Below are 18,244 nucleotides of genomic sequence, written 5' to 3' on the forward strand. Positions count from 1 at the left end.
GCAGGTGTTGTAGATAGAAACCTTAGGTTACCCTCACTAGCAGGTGTTGTAGATACAGTAGAAACCTTAGGTTACCCTCACTAGCAGGTGTTGTAGATACAGTAGAATCCTTAGGTTACCCTCACTAGCAGGTGTTGTAGATAGAAACCTTAGGTTACCCTCACTAGCAGGTGTTGTAGATACAGTAGAAACCTTAGGTTACCCTCACTAGCAGGTGTTGTAGATACAGTAGAATCCTTAGGTTACCCTCACTAGCAGGTGTTGTAGATACAGTAGAAACCTTAGGTTACCCTCACTAGCAGGTGTTGTAGATACAGTAGAATCCTTAGGTTACCCTCACTAGCAGGTGTTGTAGATACAGTAGAAACCTTAGGTTACCCTCACTAGCAGGTGTTGTAGATACAGTAGAATCCTTAGGTTACCCTCACTAGCAGGTGTTGTAGATACAGTAGCAACCTTAGGTTACCCTCACTAGCAGGTGTTGTAGATACAGTAGCAACCTTAGGTTACCCTCACTAGCAGGTGTTGTAGATACAGTAGAAACCTTAGGTTACCCTCACTACCTCACTAGCAGGTGTTGTAGATACAGTAGAATCCTTAGGTTACCCTCACTAGCAGGTTTTGTTGATAGAACAAATGAGCACCGAGTGTACAAAACATTATGAACACCTGCTCTTCCATGACATAGACTGACCAGGTGAATCCAGGTGATCCCTTATTGATAAACTTGTTAAATCCTCTTCAATCAGTGTAGATGTAGTGTAGATCAGTGTAGATCAGTGTAGGGGCTCCCGAGTGGCTCAGCGATCTAAGGTACTGCATCTCAGTGCCTGAGGCATCACTACAGACACTCTGGTTCAGATCCAGGCTGTATCACAACCGGCTGTGATTGTGAGTCCCATAGGGCAGCGCACAATTGGCCCAGCGTCGTCCAGGTTTGGCCGGTGTAGGCCGTCGTTGTAAATAAGAATTTGCTCTTAACTGACTTTCCTAGTTAAATAAAAGAGGAGGAGACATGTTAAAGAAGGATTTCTAAGCATCGAGACCATTGAGACATGAATTGTGTATGTGTGCCATTCAGCGGGTGAATGGGCAAGACAAAATATAAATGCCTTTGAAAGGGGTATGGTAGTAAGTGCCAGGTGCACCGGTTTGTGTCACAAACTGCAACGCAGCTGGGTTGTTCATGCTCAACGGGGGGTGCAACTCAATACTAGGAAGGTGTTCTTAATGTTTTGTGCACTCAGTGTAAGTTCACACTTTATTTGGATAGTCCAGATAGTCCATCTATAGATACTCTTCAGATGGTCATGCTATCAACAAAATATCTGTTGATAAGCAGCTGCTTGCTAAGGTTACAGTTAGGTTTAGGATAAGCGTTAGGGTAAGGGTTAGGTTTAGAATAAGGGTTAGGGTTAGGGTTAGGGTAAGGGTAAGGGTTAGGTTTAGAATAAGGGTTAGGGTAAGGGTTAGGGTTAGGGTAAGGGTTAGGTTTAGAATAAGGGTAAGGGTTAGGGTTAGAGGTAGGGTTAGACATTTTGAGGCTGTTGTTGATATATTGCTATCTGAAATACATGCTTATAACTTGTAATAATGGTTTATTACTGGTTTATTATTAAGTGTTGCTAAAGCTTGTAGTTTCTATTCAGTCATGATCAAAGGGAAAAGAAGAAGACCGTCGTCCATCTCATAAAGGTCTGTCCGACTCCTTCCCTTTTAATATCCTGTGTTGCTGAGGTAGAAGCGAATATAATAGAATGTATTAGATCTTTTAGAGTAGAACATGGTTTCCATTCCACAGGAAATTTCCTGGATTTACCAACATCAGGATGAACAGATAGACATTTCTCAGTGCTCTTTAAGACTCCTATGTCAGGGTAGGCAATTATCCAGCACTGGTACTGTGGACTCTGTGACCCCAGCTTCATACATCACATCTGCATCCCATATGTGCTGCTGAGTGGTGTGTATGTGTGGTGTGTGTGTGCGTCCATGCGTGCCTGTGTGAGTGAGTGTGTGTGTGTGTGAGCGCACACATGTGTATTCATGCAGATGTGTGTATGTTTTAAATCCAAAGCTCCTGTGGTGGTGTGTGTTGCAGCCAAATCCAGTAAATAGTGGAGCAGCATTTCTACTCAAGTAAAGAGAACATCAGGGTGTGTGAGTTTCTTTTCTGGAAATTCAAACTCTTTTCAGGGAACTCTAATAGGCTACTCGTAATATACGAATAAAAACCAAAACAGCCTTCAGATAACTGCCAAAATAATGGAAACACTTGAGTAAATGAAGGATACAAAGTATATTAAAATCGGATGCTTCCACACAGGTGTGGGTCCTGAGTTAATGAAGCAGTTAACATCCCATCATGCATAGGGTCATGCCATGGATATACCCGCATAGGATGACAATGTCCCCAGCCACAGGGCACAAGTGAACACTGAATGATTTGATGAGGATGAAAACGATGTAAACCATATGCTATGGCCATCACAGTCACCAGATCTCAACCCAATTGAACACTTATGAGAGATTCTGGAGTGGTGCCTGAGATAGCGTTTTCCACTACCATTAACAAAACACCAAATTTCTTGTGGAAGAATGAGGTCGGATCTTTTCAATAGAGCTCCAGACACTTGTAGAATCAATGCCAAGGTACATTGATGCTGTTCTGGACCGTGGTGGCCCAACGCACTATTAAGACGCTTTATGTTGGTGTTTCCTTTATTTTGGCAGTTACCTGTATTTATAGTGCATTATGAATCTATAATGTGGTCATTAAAGGTCAGATGTACAGTAGGTGGAACACTAGACCCTATAAGACAACAAGCTGATCTCAAGTTTGCATTCCACCAATCATGTGGTAATCAGGATTGTGCAACAGCGCCTTATGTACCTGGACCATGGCCAGGCTAGTAACAGGATGATTTGTCGCCCTCGTGTGGCTGCGTCAGTTAAACTTAAATGAGCAGGTTTACTGAAATTAGTAGGTCATAGGAGCAGCAGTTGAATGAATAATTGAATGAATGAACGGACAATATTCATTGTCCTTCAAGACTGAAGTCTTAGTGAATGAAATTACCTCATATATTGTCTCCAAAGATGAGATTATAATGTGATAGAGCACTTGAGTTCAGTTCTATGGAAAACATATCATTGCTGTCTGAATAGGAAAAACTAGTTTGACCTAACCCTGTGTCTACTGTATAACATATACTGTATGTTAATATATTTACAACACACACACACACACACACACAGTGAGAGAGAGCATCAGAGAACGGCGGGGGTGGGCTGACGCAGGCTTTATGAGTGAGTCACTCTGACACGAAGACTGACTTACAGCACCATAATCACCCAGTTACGTCTTCAACAGGTGTAGAGATAAACAGCGATGCAGCCGTTTTTGTCTCAACATCAAATCATTTCTGTGTAACAATTAAGTACCTTACTGTGATTGTTTTCAATCACAAAAATAAATAATTAACAGCTTCTTAGCAAAGAGCAGTTTCTCAAGCAAGCATTTGGCTATGACTGTCTGGGAGTGGTCTGAGTGGAGAGGGGAAAACGGAAAACTAGCTGTTATTGGCAGAGAGGTTTGGAACTTTTCTAATTTACTAATTAACCAGGCAGGCCAAAATTCCATCCCACCAAATCAGGCTGTAATTTCAGGCGGTATTTTCCAACAGGGCATTATCATCATTTTCACAATTTCACAGAATTATTTCAACCTCATAGTATGGAAATATACATAAAACATACACAACATGGCCAAAAGTATATGGACTGCTCGTCGAACATCTCATTCCAAAATCCTGGGCATTAATATGGAGTTGGTCCCCTCTTTGCTGCTATAACAGCCTCCACTCTTCTGGGAAGGATTTTCACTAGATATTGGAACATTGCTGCGGGGACTTGCTTCCATTTAGCCACAAGAGCATTAGTGAGGTCGGCACTGATGTTGGGTGATTAGGCCTGGCTCGCAGTCGGCTTTCCAATTCATCCCAAAGGTGTTTGATGGGGTTGACGTCAGGCCTGGCCAGTGCAGGTCAGTCAAGTTCTTCCACACCAATCTTGACAAACCATTTCTGTATGGACCTTGCTTTGTGCACTAGGGCATGTGTCATGCTGAAACAGGAAAGGCCCTTCCCCAAACTGTTTTAACAAAGGTGGAAGTGTAACAGAATAGCTTTCGTCCTTCTCCTCGCCCCGAACCAGGGACCCTCTGCACACATCAACAACTGCCTCCCACGAAGTATTGTTACCCATCGCTCCACAAAAGCCGCGGCCCTTGCAGAGCAAGGGGAACAACTATTACAAGGTGTCAGAGCGAGTGACGCCACCGATTGAAACGCTATTAGTGCGCACAGAATCGTCTAGAATGTCGTTGTATGCTGTAGCGTTAGTTCCAGTGAAGGGAAATCGTAAGGAGCCTGAACCGTGAAAACAGCCACAGACCACTATTCCTCCTCCCCCAAACTTGACATTTGGCACTATGCATTTGGGCAGGTAGCGTTCTCCTGGCATCTGCCAAACACAGATTCGTACATCGGACTGCCAGATGGTGAAGAGTGATTCATTACTTCATTACTCATTGCGCATGGTGATCTTAGGCTTGTGTGCGGCTGTTCAGCCATGGAAACCCCTTTCATGAAGCTCCCAACGAACAGTTTGTGTGCTAAAGTTGCTTCCAGAGGAGGTTTGGAACTCATTAGTGAGTCTTGCAACCGAGATCAGACGATTTTTACGCTCCATGCGCTTCAGCACTCGGCGGTCCCATTCTGTGAGCTTGTGTGGCCTACCACTTCACGGGCTGAGCCGTTGTTACTCCTACACGTTTCCACTTCACAATAACAGCACTTACAGTTGACCACGGCCGGTCTAGCAGGGCAGAAATTTGACTAACTGACTTGTTGGAAAGGTGGCATCCTATGACGGTGTCACGTTGAAAGTCAGTGAGCACTTTAGTAAGGCCATTCTACTGCCGGTGTTTGTCTATGGAGATTGCATGGCTGTATGCTCGATTTTATACACCTGTCAGCAAAGGGTGTGGCTGAAATAGCCCAATCCACTAATTTGAAGGGGTGTCCGCATAGTGTTGGACAGTCACGTTTTTGAGTGCACTGGCCCTTTACTAATCTGTGCTTCCTCTATGTTCGCACGCATGGGGCTCACCCTGTGACTGTACTCCTATTTAGCCACCATGGAAACACGGCTCTGATGCATTAGTTCCCTTTGATGACGTCATAAGCTATTTGTGTTCATGTCATCTAGCTGCTGGTATTGAAGCATATTGAAAGGCCATTCATTCATAAATAGAACTGAGTCTGATGCTTCAGTGATGGAAAAAGACACACACAGGTGCTCTGACGTGTGTGCCACTTTTCTTTCTATGGCTTCAGAGGGAGAGAGAATGTGTGTGTGTGTGTGTGTGCGCAGTGTGTATGTGTGTATGTTCGCTCTACTTATGCTTCAGTAACACGTTAGGTTTTGTAGCATGTGTGTGTGTGCTCCTTCCTTACCTTGACATTCAGCGCTGAGCCAGCAGAAGGGCAACCACCAGCAGGGGTACAGGAGAACATACCCTGGCCAGACATCTCCTCTTACCTGCCTCATCCTCTCACTGTGACAGACACGCACATCTCACACACACAAGAAATCAAGTACGCACACACATGCACAGAGTACATGGTGATTTCCAAGTAACCATGATATTGTATCATCATAGTAACATTGGACCATTTGATCATTGTTGATGATGATATTGGCGATGATGATGGTGATTATGATGGTGGTAATGATGATGATGATGGTGATTATGATGATGGTGATGATGATGGTTGTTCCTGCTGGGCCTGGTGACTGGCAGCTGGTGGTGGGAAACATGTGCGGGCACGTCCCCACACCCCACATGGTGAGAGGCTCTGGAAGTGCAGGGGCGGTGAATCATGCCCCAGAGATATGTCAGACAAGGGGGCAATGACCAGCCTCGTGCTTCAGAGCTTTGTGTGTGTGTTGCATGCACGTTTGCGTTTGTGTGTTTCACATGCTTGTTTCTGCTTGAACCTGTCTGTCTGTCCGTCCACCCGTCTGACTACAGTACTTGGACTACTAACCTTCAGGGAGGTAAGATCTTAAACCTACATTATAATATAATAAACATATGTAACAGTGATTGACATTACATAAAAGCCACACCTGTTATAACCCTTTTTGATTTCTCTGGTAGAACCCTTCTTTGGCTTCAGGTAGAACCCTTTTGGGTTCCATGTACACCCTCTGTGGAAAGGGTTCTACATGGAACCAAAAATGGTTTATCAGTTTTTTTAGTGTACCCCAGCCACAGTCCCATGTACCAGCCCCATGTAACCCCAGAACCAGCCCCATGTAACCCCAACACCAGTCCCATGTAACCCCAGAACCAGCCCCATGTAACCCCAACACCAGCCCCATGGAACACCAGCCCCATGTAACACCAGCCCCATGTAACACCAGCCCCATGTAACACCAGCCCCATGTAACCCCAACACCATGTAACCCCAACACCATGTAACCCCAACACCAGCCCCATGTAACACCAGCCCCATGTAACTCAAACACCAGCCCCATGTAACCCCATAACCAGCCCCATGTAACCCCAGAACCAGCCCCATGTAACTCCAACACCAGCCCCATGTAACCCCAACCCCAGCCCCATGCAACCCCATAACCAGCCCCATGTAACCCCAACACCAGCCCCATGTAACCCCAACACAACCCCATTTACCCCCATCACCAGCCCCATGTAACCCCAACACCAGCCCCATGTAACACTAGCACTAGCACCAGCCCAATGTAACCCCAGCACCAGCCACATGTAACCCCAACACCAGCCCCATGTAACCCCAACACCAGCCCCATGTAACCCCAGCACCAGCCCCATGTAACCCCAGCACCAGCCCCATGTAACCCCAACACCAGCACCATGTAACCCCAGCACCAGCCCCATGTAACACTAGCACTAGCACCAGCCCAATGTAACCCCAGCACCAGCCCCATGTAACCTCAACACCAGTCCCATGTAACACCAGCCCCATGTAACACCAGCCCCATGTAACCCCAACACCAGCCCCATGTAACACCAGCCCCATGTAACCCCAACACCAGCCCCATGTAACCCCAACACCAGCCCCATGTAACCCCAACACCAGCCCCATGTAACCCCAACACCAGCCCCATGTAACCCCAGCACCAGCCCCATGTAACCCCAGCACCAGCCCCATGTAACCCCAACACCAGCACCATGTAACCCCAGCACCAGCCCCATGTAACACTAGCACTAGCACCAGCCCAATGTAACCCCAGCACCAGCCCCATGTAACCTCAACACCAGTCCCATGTAACACCAGCCCCATGTAACACCAGCCCCATGTAACCCCAACACCAGCCCCATGTAACACCAGCCCCATGTAACCCCAACACCAGCCCCATGTAACACCAGCCCCATGTAACACCAACACCAGCCCCATGTAACCCCAACACCAGCCCCATGGAACACCAGCCCCATGTAACACCAGCCCCAACACCAGCCCCATGTAACACCAGCCCCATGTAACCCCAACACCATGTAACCCCAACACCAGCCCCATGTAACACCAGCCCCATGTAACTCAAACACCAGCCCCATGCAACCCCATAACCAGCCCCATGTAACCCCAGAACCAGCCCCATGTAACTCCAGAACCAGCCCCATGTAACCCCATAACCAGCCCCATGTAACCCCATAACCAGCCCCATGTAACCCCAACACCAGCCCCATGTAACCCCAACCCCAGCCCCATGCAACCCCATAACCAGCCCTATGTAACCCCAACACAACCCCATTTACCCCCGACACCATCCCCATGTAACCCCAACACCAGCCCCATGTAACCCCAGCACCATCCCCATGTAACCCCAACACCAGCCCCATGTAACCCCTAACCCCGAAACCAGCCCCATGTAACCCCAGCCCAGTTGGCCATTACCTCCTCATCTCTGGGCTTGTCCTAGTCACAGCGCTCCCTGACAGAGCCTCATTCTCCTGCCCCGACCTTTAGCTACATACCTCTGCACATAGCAGCCAGTACAAAGAGCACATGCACACAGCAGTCACACACACTCACTGTGTACCGACTACACACACACACACACACACACACACACACACACACACACACACACACACACACACACACACACACACACACACACTGCTGACACAGTCACATGGGCCTGGGGCTATTATTTAAGCTGGATAACCCTGGGAGACCAGCTGAGTATTGTGGGGTGGAGGTGAGATCCCACTCACAGTGTTCAGTGCCTGACTTCAGACATCTTTTTGGGGACACAGCGAGAGGATGAAACAGAGCTAGAGAAAAGCAGAACAACATCTCTGACATACACTCACACACACTTCCCATGCGTTCCAACGTGCTGAGGGAACATTTCCCCTACTGTGCTGTATATTTCTCATGCATCGTCTATGGGACCCTGTGACCTAGTCAAGTTGAGGAGTAAATAAATCGTCAGTGGTTCTTCCGATTCAGTGAACCAAGCTCAGACTTGCGTTAGCTCCTCCGACCTAATGCCTACACTTTGGCTTTAGCTCAGTGGGCTTACACAGTCTTGTGGCAGCCAGTCAGTCACAGTTAAACAGGAGCTCCTTCCCAGTGGTAGTGAGTGGTATGAGGACAGGGGCATGTAGGGAACACCTACTGCGAACTCATTCAGCTCATGTATGGAGTCAATACAGCTAATCCCACTGTTTACTTAAAACAAGAGCTTTGACAGCCCACACACCATAAGCTCTACACAAACACACAAAACACACACACACACAGAAATACGTCATTTGGTTTAAAAGTAGCCTGGGAATGCACATAATAACATGCAATACAATATACAATACATTACACACACAGTTAATAATACATTCCGATAAAGAAAGTAGACAAATAACACAATTCCAAATCTCTAAGCAGATTCATTTCAATACCTCTGCTCTTCATCATGATCAAATTAAGTGATGATATAATGACGGTGACCTTTACTGCAAGCCTTACTGGGATGTGAGAGGGAGGAGGGAGGGTATTGAGTGTGATTTAAATGAGAAATATCTGGGCCTCCCGAGTGGGCCTGCCAACCTAGTGACTCCTTGTGGTGGGCCGGGCGCTTGCAGGCTGACCTTAGTCGTCAGTTGAACTGTGTTTTCTCCGACACATTGGTGTGGCTGGCTTCCAAGTTAAGAGGGCGGGTGTTAAGGAGCGGGGTTAGCGGGGTCATGTATCGGAGGACGCATGACTCCGCCTTCGCCCCCCCGAGCTCGTTGGGGAGTTGCAGCGATGAGACAAGATCAAAATCGGGGAGAAAAAGGGGGTTAAATACAAAAAAAGGAAATGACCAATATCTTCAATCCTAATCTGGGGTCATCCCAGGTCTGTGGATTAGAGAGGGAGAGGAGGGCATATTGTAGAATACGTGTCTGACATCAATACATTTAACTTTAAACTAGTGGGCCTCGACAACGCCTGGGTTACGTTCAGTATGAGCAAACAGGACAAAATGTTTTGAAACCTGAAACAAAAATCTGCATTGTTATTGGGTAAATTTGAGTGGGTTCCCCTGTTCAAATGTTCTCCTACCATTTCATGCCTACCTATAACCTCAACTTGTTAAAGCAGGCCAAACGCTAAACTCACTGAACTCTATCTTCCCTGAGGAGGGGGTGGCTTTTAAAACAGCGTAATTTCCGACCCTATAAGGAAACCCATTGAAATGCTCAGACGTTTGCACCAAGAAGCCGGCAGCGTGCTCTGGTCTCTGGTAGGAGATTGCTCTGTCTGCTCTAATGTCTTCCATGTGGCCTGCCAGGAGACAGCGAGGCTGCGTTCAGGAGTGGCATGCAGTGTTTCTCTCTCTAACCAGCTATTGACAATTTCCTCAAGTATGTGCGAGGCACACACACACGCACACACACACACAATGTGTGAGGCACATACGCATATGCACATTACACACACCCGCTACACGCTTCTTCCCATCCCAATGAGGCCCAGGGCCAGTCTGTTCTCACGTGGGCCCTGCATGTGGGACACACACATGCACTCACACAGACTTAAAACACAATGGTAGTGTCAGGGGAATGAGGAACATTATCGTCCATAGTCAATAGGGACTTGTTTGTCCACGTCCAGAAGTTTCGGTAAATCAGTGTGTTTGTGTTTATATATGTATATACAATACAATACAATTGCATCGCATTGTATATACAGTACATATACACAAACACACTGATTTACTGTGTGGACAATCACAAGGGTAAAAGTACTGGACGTGGACAAACAAGTTCCTGATAATGTTCCACTGACAAAAGCATTGTAACGTGTTTTCATTTATGTAACATTCTATGTATTTTGCCATTACTCCTACTCTTTCTGCCACTCTAGGCCTCTCATTTGACATTTTAATCACTTAGCAGACACTTATCCAGAGTGACTTACAGCACTGAGTGCATACATTTTCATACTGATCCCCCATTGGAATTGAACCGGCAACTTTGGCATTGCAAGCGCGGTGCGCTACCAACTGAGCCACACGGTTTGTTGCCGTGTCCTAATTACAGTACATGTTGTTCTGTACTTTGTCCTGGGCTGGCCGGCCGCAGCACAGAAACAGGAGTCACACAATATCCCTACCACATGGGCTTGACTGCAGAAGAGCACAGATCACGTTTCACATAAAGTACACTGTGTATTTGTGTGTGTGTGTCCGTGTGTGTGTGTCTGCCTGTCTGTCTGTGTTTCTGTCTGTCTGTTTGTATATCTTGGCGAGCTATAGGTACAGAAGCAGTTAAAAGTGTGTCTGTGAAAGTGTTGTCTTCTTTTTAAAATTGACTTTTGTACATTTTTTGTATTTTTTGTCAAGTGTAAATCAAATGTGACTTGACTTGTGAGAGCCACACCCTGTGTTTGGTATTAAGAGCCAAGTGTGAATATAAGCAACAGTGGCTGAGACATAAACACATAAGCACTTGCTATCTCTCTCTCTCTCTCTTTATCTCTATCTATCTTTTACACAGGATTAAGTTGTCAGGTTCCATTGAACTCTCAGCATCCTCCACCACACAAAACCTTCTTAAGGTACTGTACAGTTATTTATAACTAAGTGTTGGGTAACCCTCTACTTTCAATGTACCTAACCACCCATAGATAGCACCTGAGTGGACTCACTGTCATGGTTACTTGGACACAGCAGAGGTGGTGTGTGTGTGTCTGGCTGTCATGTTCTTTTAACAAGATTGTCTGGTCGCTGCTGTGCGTTGGTCTACCCTGGTCAGACTTTTCGTTCCGAGGAATTACGCAACAAGCGTTCTGTGGACCTAAGAGGGGAATTGTCTAGGTGATGGCAAGGCCTCCTCTGATGTCACAGCCCAGGATTAACCATGGCAACCAGTGGGTCTAAAGCACTGCATCTCAATGCTAGAGGCATCACTACAGACCCTGGTTTAATCCCCGGCTGTATCACAACCAGCCGTGATCGGGAGTTCCATAGGGTGGCACACAATTGGCCCAGCATTGCCTGGGTTTGGCCGGGGTAGGCCGTAATTGTAAAATAAGAATGTGTTCTTAACTGACTTGCCTAGTAAAATTAAATTACACAATACCTCTGTCTGTTACTACTCTTTCTCACTTCCTTGCTCACCCTTTTTCTCTCCCTACAGCCCATCTATAGAGAAGTCTGGAGTCTTCACGACAGGGCTGGGGCCCAGGGCCTAGGTGCAATGTGTAACATACATCAGGGCCTGGAATGCCTGCTGGCTGGGGCCTCATTGAAATGGGCGGCTTGCGCCTCCCGGGTGGCGCAGTGGTTAAGGGCGCTGTACTGCAGCGCCAGCTGTGCCATCAGAGACTCTGAGTTCGCGCCCAGGCTCTGTCATAACGGGCCGCGACCGGGAGGTCCGTGGGGCGACGCACAATTGGCCTAGCGTCGTCCGGGTTAGGGAGGGCTTAGCCGGTAGGGATGTCCTTGTCTCATCGCGCACCAGCGACTCCTGTGGCGGGTCGGGCGCAGTGCGAGCTAACCAAGGTTGCCAGGTGCATAGGTGTTTCCTCCGACACATTGGTGTGGATGGCTTCCGGGTTGGATGCGCGCTGTGTTAAGAAGCAGTGCGGCTTGGTTGGGTTGTGTATCGGAGGGAGGATGCATGACTTTCAACCTTCGTCTCTCCCGAGCCCATACGGGAGTTGTTGCGATGAGACACGATAGTAGCTACTAAAAACAATTGGATACCATGAAATTGGGGGGAAAAAGGGGTAAAATTTAAAAAAATAATAATAATTGAAAAAAGAAATGGGCGGCTTGTCATTGGATGGGGCACAGCGGTGGGTGGGTGTGCATACTGTACAAGTTCTCTGTCTCTCTTTCTTTCTTGGTTTCTCTCTTTCCCTGGTCTCTGTATCACATTCACTCTTTCTTTCTCTCTTTCTCTATTGGTTTCTGCTATGTCACCATGGGCACACACTACATGTTGTGCTCTACCCTCTCCCCTATATCACTCCTCTCTCCCCTATATCACTCCCATCTCCCCTATATCAGTCCTCTCCCCCCTATATCACTACCCTCTCCCCTATATCAGTCCTCTCTCCCCTATATCAGTCCTCTCTCCCCTATATCAGTCCTCTCTCCCCTATATCACTCCTCTCTCCCCTATATCACTCCCATCTCCCCTATATCACTCCTCTCTCCCCTATATCACTCCCATCTCCCCTATATCAGTCCTCTCTCCACTATATCACTCCTCTCTCACATATATCACTACCCTCTCCCCTATATCACTCCCCTCTCCCCTATTTCACTCCTCTCTCTCCCCTATGTCACTCTTCTCTCCCCTATTTCACTCCCCTCTCCCCTATATCACTCCTCTCTCCCCTTCTCAATTCAATTTCAATTTAAGGGGCTTTATTGGCATGGAAAACATGTGTTTACATTGCCAAAGCAAGTGAAATAGATAATAAACAAACGTGAAATAAACAATGAAAAATGAACATTACACACACTAATATGGTCTACATATTTGGCAGGAGGTTAGGAAGTGCAGCTCAGTTTCCATCTCTTTTTGTGGGCAGTCTCTCTCTCTCTCTCTCTCTCTCTCTCTCTCTCACTCTCACTCTCACTCTCACTCTCACTCTCACTCTCACACACACTCTCTCTCTCTCTCTCTCTCTCTCTCTCTCTCTCTCTCTCTCTCTCTCTCTCTCACCCACCCACCCACCCACACACGTGGGTTGGTTTTTCCAGGGGCACCTGATGAAGTCATCAGACTGAAGGAGTAGAGAAGGAGGGAGGGAAGGAGCAACAGTAGCCAGGGTGTCCAAACATGGAAACTGAGACATACAGTATGGGAGAGGGGGGGGCACACTTTTCCACTTCCCTCTAAATTGAACATTAACACATACATACAGGTCAATGGTCAGCACTGACTGACTGACGCGGTACAGCTGGGGTGGATTGGCCTTCTGGCAAATGTCAAATGTGCTGAACTATTTTTGAGTTGGGGGGGTGGTCGAAATTGACACACACAAAATGATTTTTTAAATATAAAAATGAAAAATGTAACATGGCCAGCGGCCTATGGGCCTGTTAAGATGATTATTTTTAAGATTTTTGCGCAATTTCTCTGTTATACAGTGGACAAAGGCCAACCGTCCCTACCAAGATGAACTGGCCCAGTGTCACACAAACTGACATTCAAAGTCAAACGCAGCATCAGCAAAGAGACCTGCACTGACTCATCAGTTAGACAGCCAAGATCATGAATCATAAAAAATGAAAAAGGAGCCTATTAACGTAGAAAGAACACATTCTACATTGTCACCTCACTCAAAACATTTTATTTTTAGGTCGGCTAAAGTGTTCCCCACCAGTTTTGAGCTCCACCAGTTCTGAGCCCCATTTTTATTCTAAAATGGGTTAAATAGTTTTTTTCCCCTCATCAATCTACACACAAAACCCCATAATGACAAAGCAAGAAAGGTTCTTAGAAATGTTTGCAAATGTAAAAATGATAATAATAATATTAAGCTTACATAAGTATTCAGACCCTTTACTCAGTACTTTATTGAAGCACCTAAAGCAGCAATTACAGCCTCGAGTCTTCTTGGGTATGACGCTACAAGCTTGGCACACTTGTATTTGGGGAGTTTGTCACATTCTTCTCTGCAGATCCTCTTAAGCTCTGTCAAATCGGATGGGGAGTGCCGCTGCACAGCTATTTTCAGGTCTCTCCAGAGATGATTGATCGGGTTCAAGTCTGGGTTCTGGCTGGGCCACTCAAGGACTTTCAGAGACTTGTCCCAAAGCCACTCCTGTGTTGTCTTAGCTGTGTGCTTAGGGTCATTGTCCTGTTAGAAGGTGAACCTTTGCCCCAGTCAGAGGTCCTGAGCACTCTAGAGCAGGTTTTCATCAAGGATTTTTTATATTTTTTATTTAACCTTCACTTAATAAGGCAAGTCAGTTAAGAACACATTCTTATTTACAATGGCCTACACAGGCCAAACCCGGACGACGCTGGGCCAATTGTGCGTCACCCTATGGGACTTCCAATCACGGCCAGTTGTGATACAGCCTGGAATCAAACCAGAGTGTCTGTAATGACGGCTCAAATACTGTGCAGTGCCTTAGACCGCTGAGCCACTCAGGAGCCCTACAGGATCTCTCTGTACTTTGCTCCATTCATCTTTCCCTCGATCCTGACTCGTCTCCCAGTTCCTGCCGCTGAAAAACATCCCCACAGCATGATACTTCCACTACTATGGGAAGGTGCCAGGTTTCCTCCAGCCGTGACGCATTCAGGCCAAAGAGCTCAATCTTAGTTTCATGAGTCCAGAGAATTTTGTTTATCATGGTCTGAGAGTCCTTTAGGTACCTTTTGGCAATCTCTTGGGGACCTTCAATGCTGCAGACATTTTTTGGTAAACTTCTCCAGATCTGTGCCTGGACACACTCCTGTCTTGGAGCTATACGGACAGTTCCTTCAACCTCATGGCTTGGTTTTTGCTCTGACATTTCAAGTATCATAGCAAAGGGTCTGAATACTTTTTTAGTTTTAATACTTTTGCAAAGATTTCAAAAAACCTATCTTTGCTTTGGCATTATTGTCACGCCCTGACCTTAGTTATCGATGTTTTCTGTATTATTTTGGTCAGGTGTGACGAGGGTGGGTATGTGTGTTTTTGTTTATCTATGAGTTTTTTGTATGTCTAGGTAAATGTAGGTCTATGGTGGCCTGAATTGGTTCCCAATCAGAGGCAGCTGTTTATCATTGTCTCTGATTGGGGATCCTATTTAGTTTGCCATTTTGGTTTTGTGGGTTATTGTCTATGTGTAGTTGCCTGTCAGCACTCGGTTTATATAGCTTCATGTTTGTTTTGTTATTTTGTTAGTTTGTTTAGTTAAAGGAAGTATGTATTCATATCACGAATTGGTCTCCTCTTTATGACGACCGTGACAATTATGGGGTATTGTGTGTATATTAAAGATACATTTAAAAAATAAATGTTATTTGTGAAGTAACAAAATGTGGGAAAAATGCAAGGGGTCTAAATACTTTCCAAATGTATGGTATATTTTCCAAATGTATGGTATATTTTCGAAATGCATGTTGTTAGACCCCTTGACTTTTTTCACATTTTGTTACTTCACAGCCTTATTATAAAATATATTTGTTTTTATTCTCTCTCTCTCAAAGTAAAAAATGTTTGTATGCTGCTTTACTAACACAAATATATATATATATATATTTTTTACATTGTTTGCCAATTGTTATGTGACATGTATTAATGCCAAAATAATATGCAAAACAGGCAACAATTGTACAGTGTGTGTATATATAAAATAGCTCGCTCATATACAGTGGGGCAAAAAAGTATCTAGTCAGCCACCAATTGTGCAAGTTCTCCCACTTAAAAAGATGAGAGAGGCCTGTAATTTTCATCATAGGTACACTTCAACTATGACAGACAAAATGAGAAAAGAAAATCCAGAAAATCACATTGTAGGACTTTTTATGAATTTATTTGCAAATTATGGTGGAAAATAAGTATTTGGTCAATAACAAAAGTTTATCTCAATACTTTGTTATATACCCTTTGTTGGCAATGACAGAGGTCAAACGTTTTCTGTAAGTCTTCACAAGGTTTTCACACACTGTTGCTGGTATTTTGTCCCATTCCTCCATGCAGATCTCCTCTAGTGCATTGATGTTTTGGGGCTGTTGCTGGGCAACACGGACTTTCAACTCCCTCCAAAGGTTTTCTATGGGGTTGAGATCTGGAGACTGGCTAGGCCACTCCAGGACCTTAAAATACTTCTTACGAAGCCACTCCTTCGTTGCCTGGGCGGTGTGTTTGGGATCGTTGTCATGCTGAAAGACCCAGCCACGTTTCATCTTCAATGCCCTTGCTGATGGAAGGAGGTTTTCACTCAAAATCTCACAATACATGGCCCCATTCATTCTTTCCTTTACACGGATCAGTCGTCCTGGTCCCTTTGCAGAAAAACAGCCCCAAAGCATGATGTTTCCACCCCCATGCTTCACAGTAGGTATGGTGTTCTTGGATGCAACTCAGCATTCTTTGTCCTCCAAACACGACGAGTTTAGTTTTTACCAAAAAGTTCAATTTTGGTTTCATCTGACCATATGACATTCTCCCAATCTTCTTCTGGATCATCCAAATGCTCTGTAGCAAACTTCAGACGGGTCTGGATATGTACTGGCTTAAGCAGGAGGACACGTCTGGCACTGCAGGATTTGAGTCCCTGGCGGCGTAGAGTGTTACTGATGGTAGGCTTTGTTACTTTGGTCCCAGCTCTCTGCAGTCATTCTTGTGATCATTTTGACCCCACGGGGTGAAATCTTGCGTGGAGCCCCAGATCGAGAGAGATTATCAGTGGTCTTGTATGTCTTCCACTTCCTAATAATTGCTCCCACAGTTGATTTCTTCAAACCAAGCTGCTTACCTATTGTAGATTCAGTCTTCCCAGCCTGGTGCAGGTCTACAATTTTGTTTCTGGTGTCCTTTGACAGCTCTTTGGTCTTGGCCATAGTGGAGTTTGGAGTGTGACTGTTTGAGGTGGTGGACAGGTGTCTTTTATACTGATAACAAGTTCAAACAGGTGCCATTAATACAGATAACGAGTGGAGGACAGAGGAGCCTCTTAAAGAAGAAGTTACAGGTCTGTGAGATCCAGAAATCTTGCTTGTTTGTAGGTGACCAAATACTTATTTTCCACCATAATTTGCAAATAAATTCATTAAAAATCCTACAATATGATTTTTTCTCATTTTGTCTGTCATAGTTGAAGTGTACCTATGATGAAAATTACAGGCCTCTCTCATCTTTTTAAGTGGGAGAACTTGCACAATCGGTGGCTTGCTAAATACTTTTTTGCCCCACTGTATACAGTTGAAGTCGGAAGTTTACATACCTTATCCAAATACATTTAAACTCAGATTTTCACAATTCCTGACATTTAATCAGAGTAAACATTTCCTAGGATCACCACTTTATTTTAGGAATGTGAAATGTCAGAATAATAGTAGAGAGAATTACTTATTTCAGCTTGTACTTCTTTCATCACATTCCCAGTGCGTCAGAAGTTTACATTCACTCAATAATTAGTATTTGGTAGCATTGCCTTTAAATGGTTTAACTTGGATCAAATGTTTCGGGTAGCCTTTCACAAGCTTTCCACAATAAGTTGGGTACATTTTGGCCCATTCCTCCCGACATAGCTGATGTATCTGAGTCAGGTTTGTAGGCCTCCTTGCTCGCACACGCTTTTTCAGTTCTGCCCACATATTGTCTATAGGGTGAGGTCAGGGCTTTGTGAGTGGTACTCCAATACCTTGACTTTGTTGTCCTTAAGACATTTTGCCACAACTTTGGAAGTATGCTTGGGGTCATTGTCCATTTGGAGGACCCATTTGCGACCAAGCTTTAACTGACTGATGTCTTGAGCCGTTGCTTCAATATATCCACATAATTTTCCAACCTCATGATGCCATCTATTTTGTGAAGTACACCAGTCCCTCCTGCAGCAAAGCACCCCCAAAACATGATGCTGCCACCCCGTGCTTCACGGTTGAGATGGTGTTCTTCGGCTTGCAAGCCTCCCCCTTTTTCCTCCAAACATAACCATGGTCATTATGGCCAAACAGTTCTATTTT

The sequence above is a fragment of the Oncorhynchus mykiss genome, chromosome 27, assembly GCF_057628025.1.
Source record: "Oncorhynchus mykiss isolate SJ-2025 chromosome 27, ASM5762802v1, whole genome shotgun sequence".
NCBI lineage: Eukaryota > Metazoa > Chordata > Actinopteri > Salmoniformes > Salmonidae > Oncorhynchus > Oncorhynchus mykiss.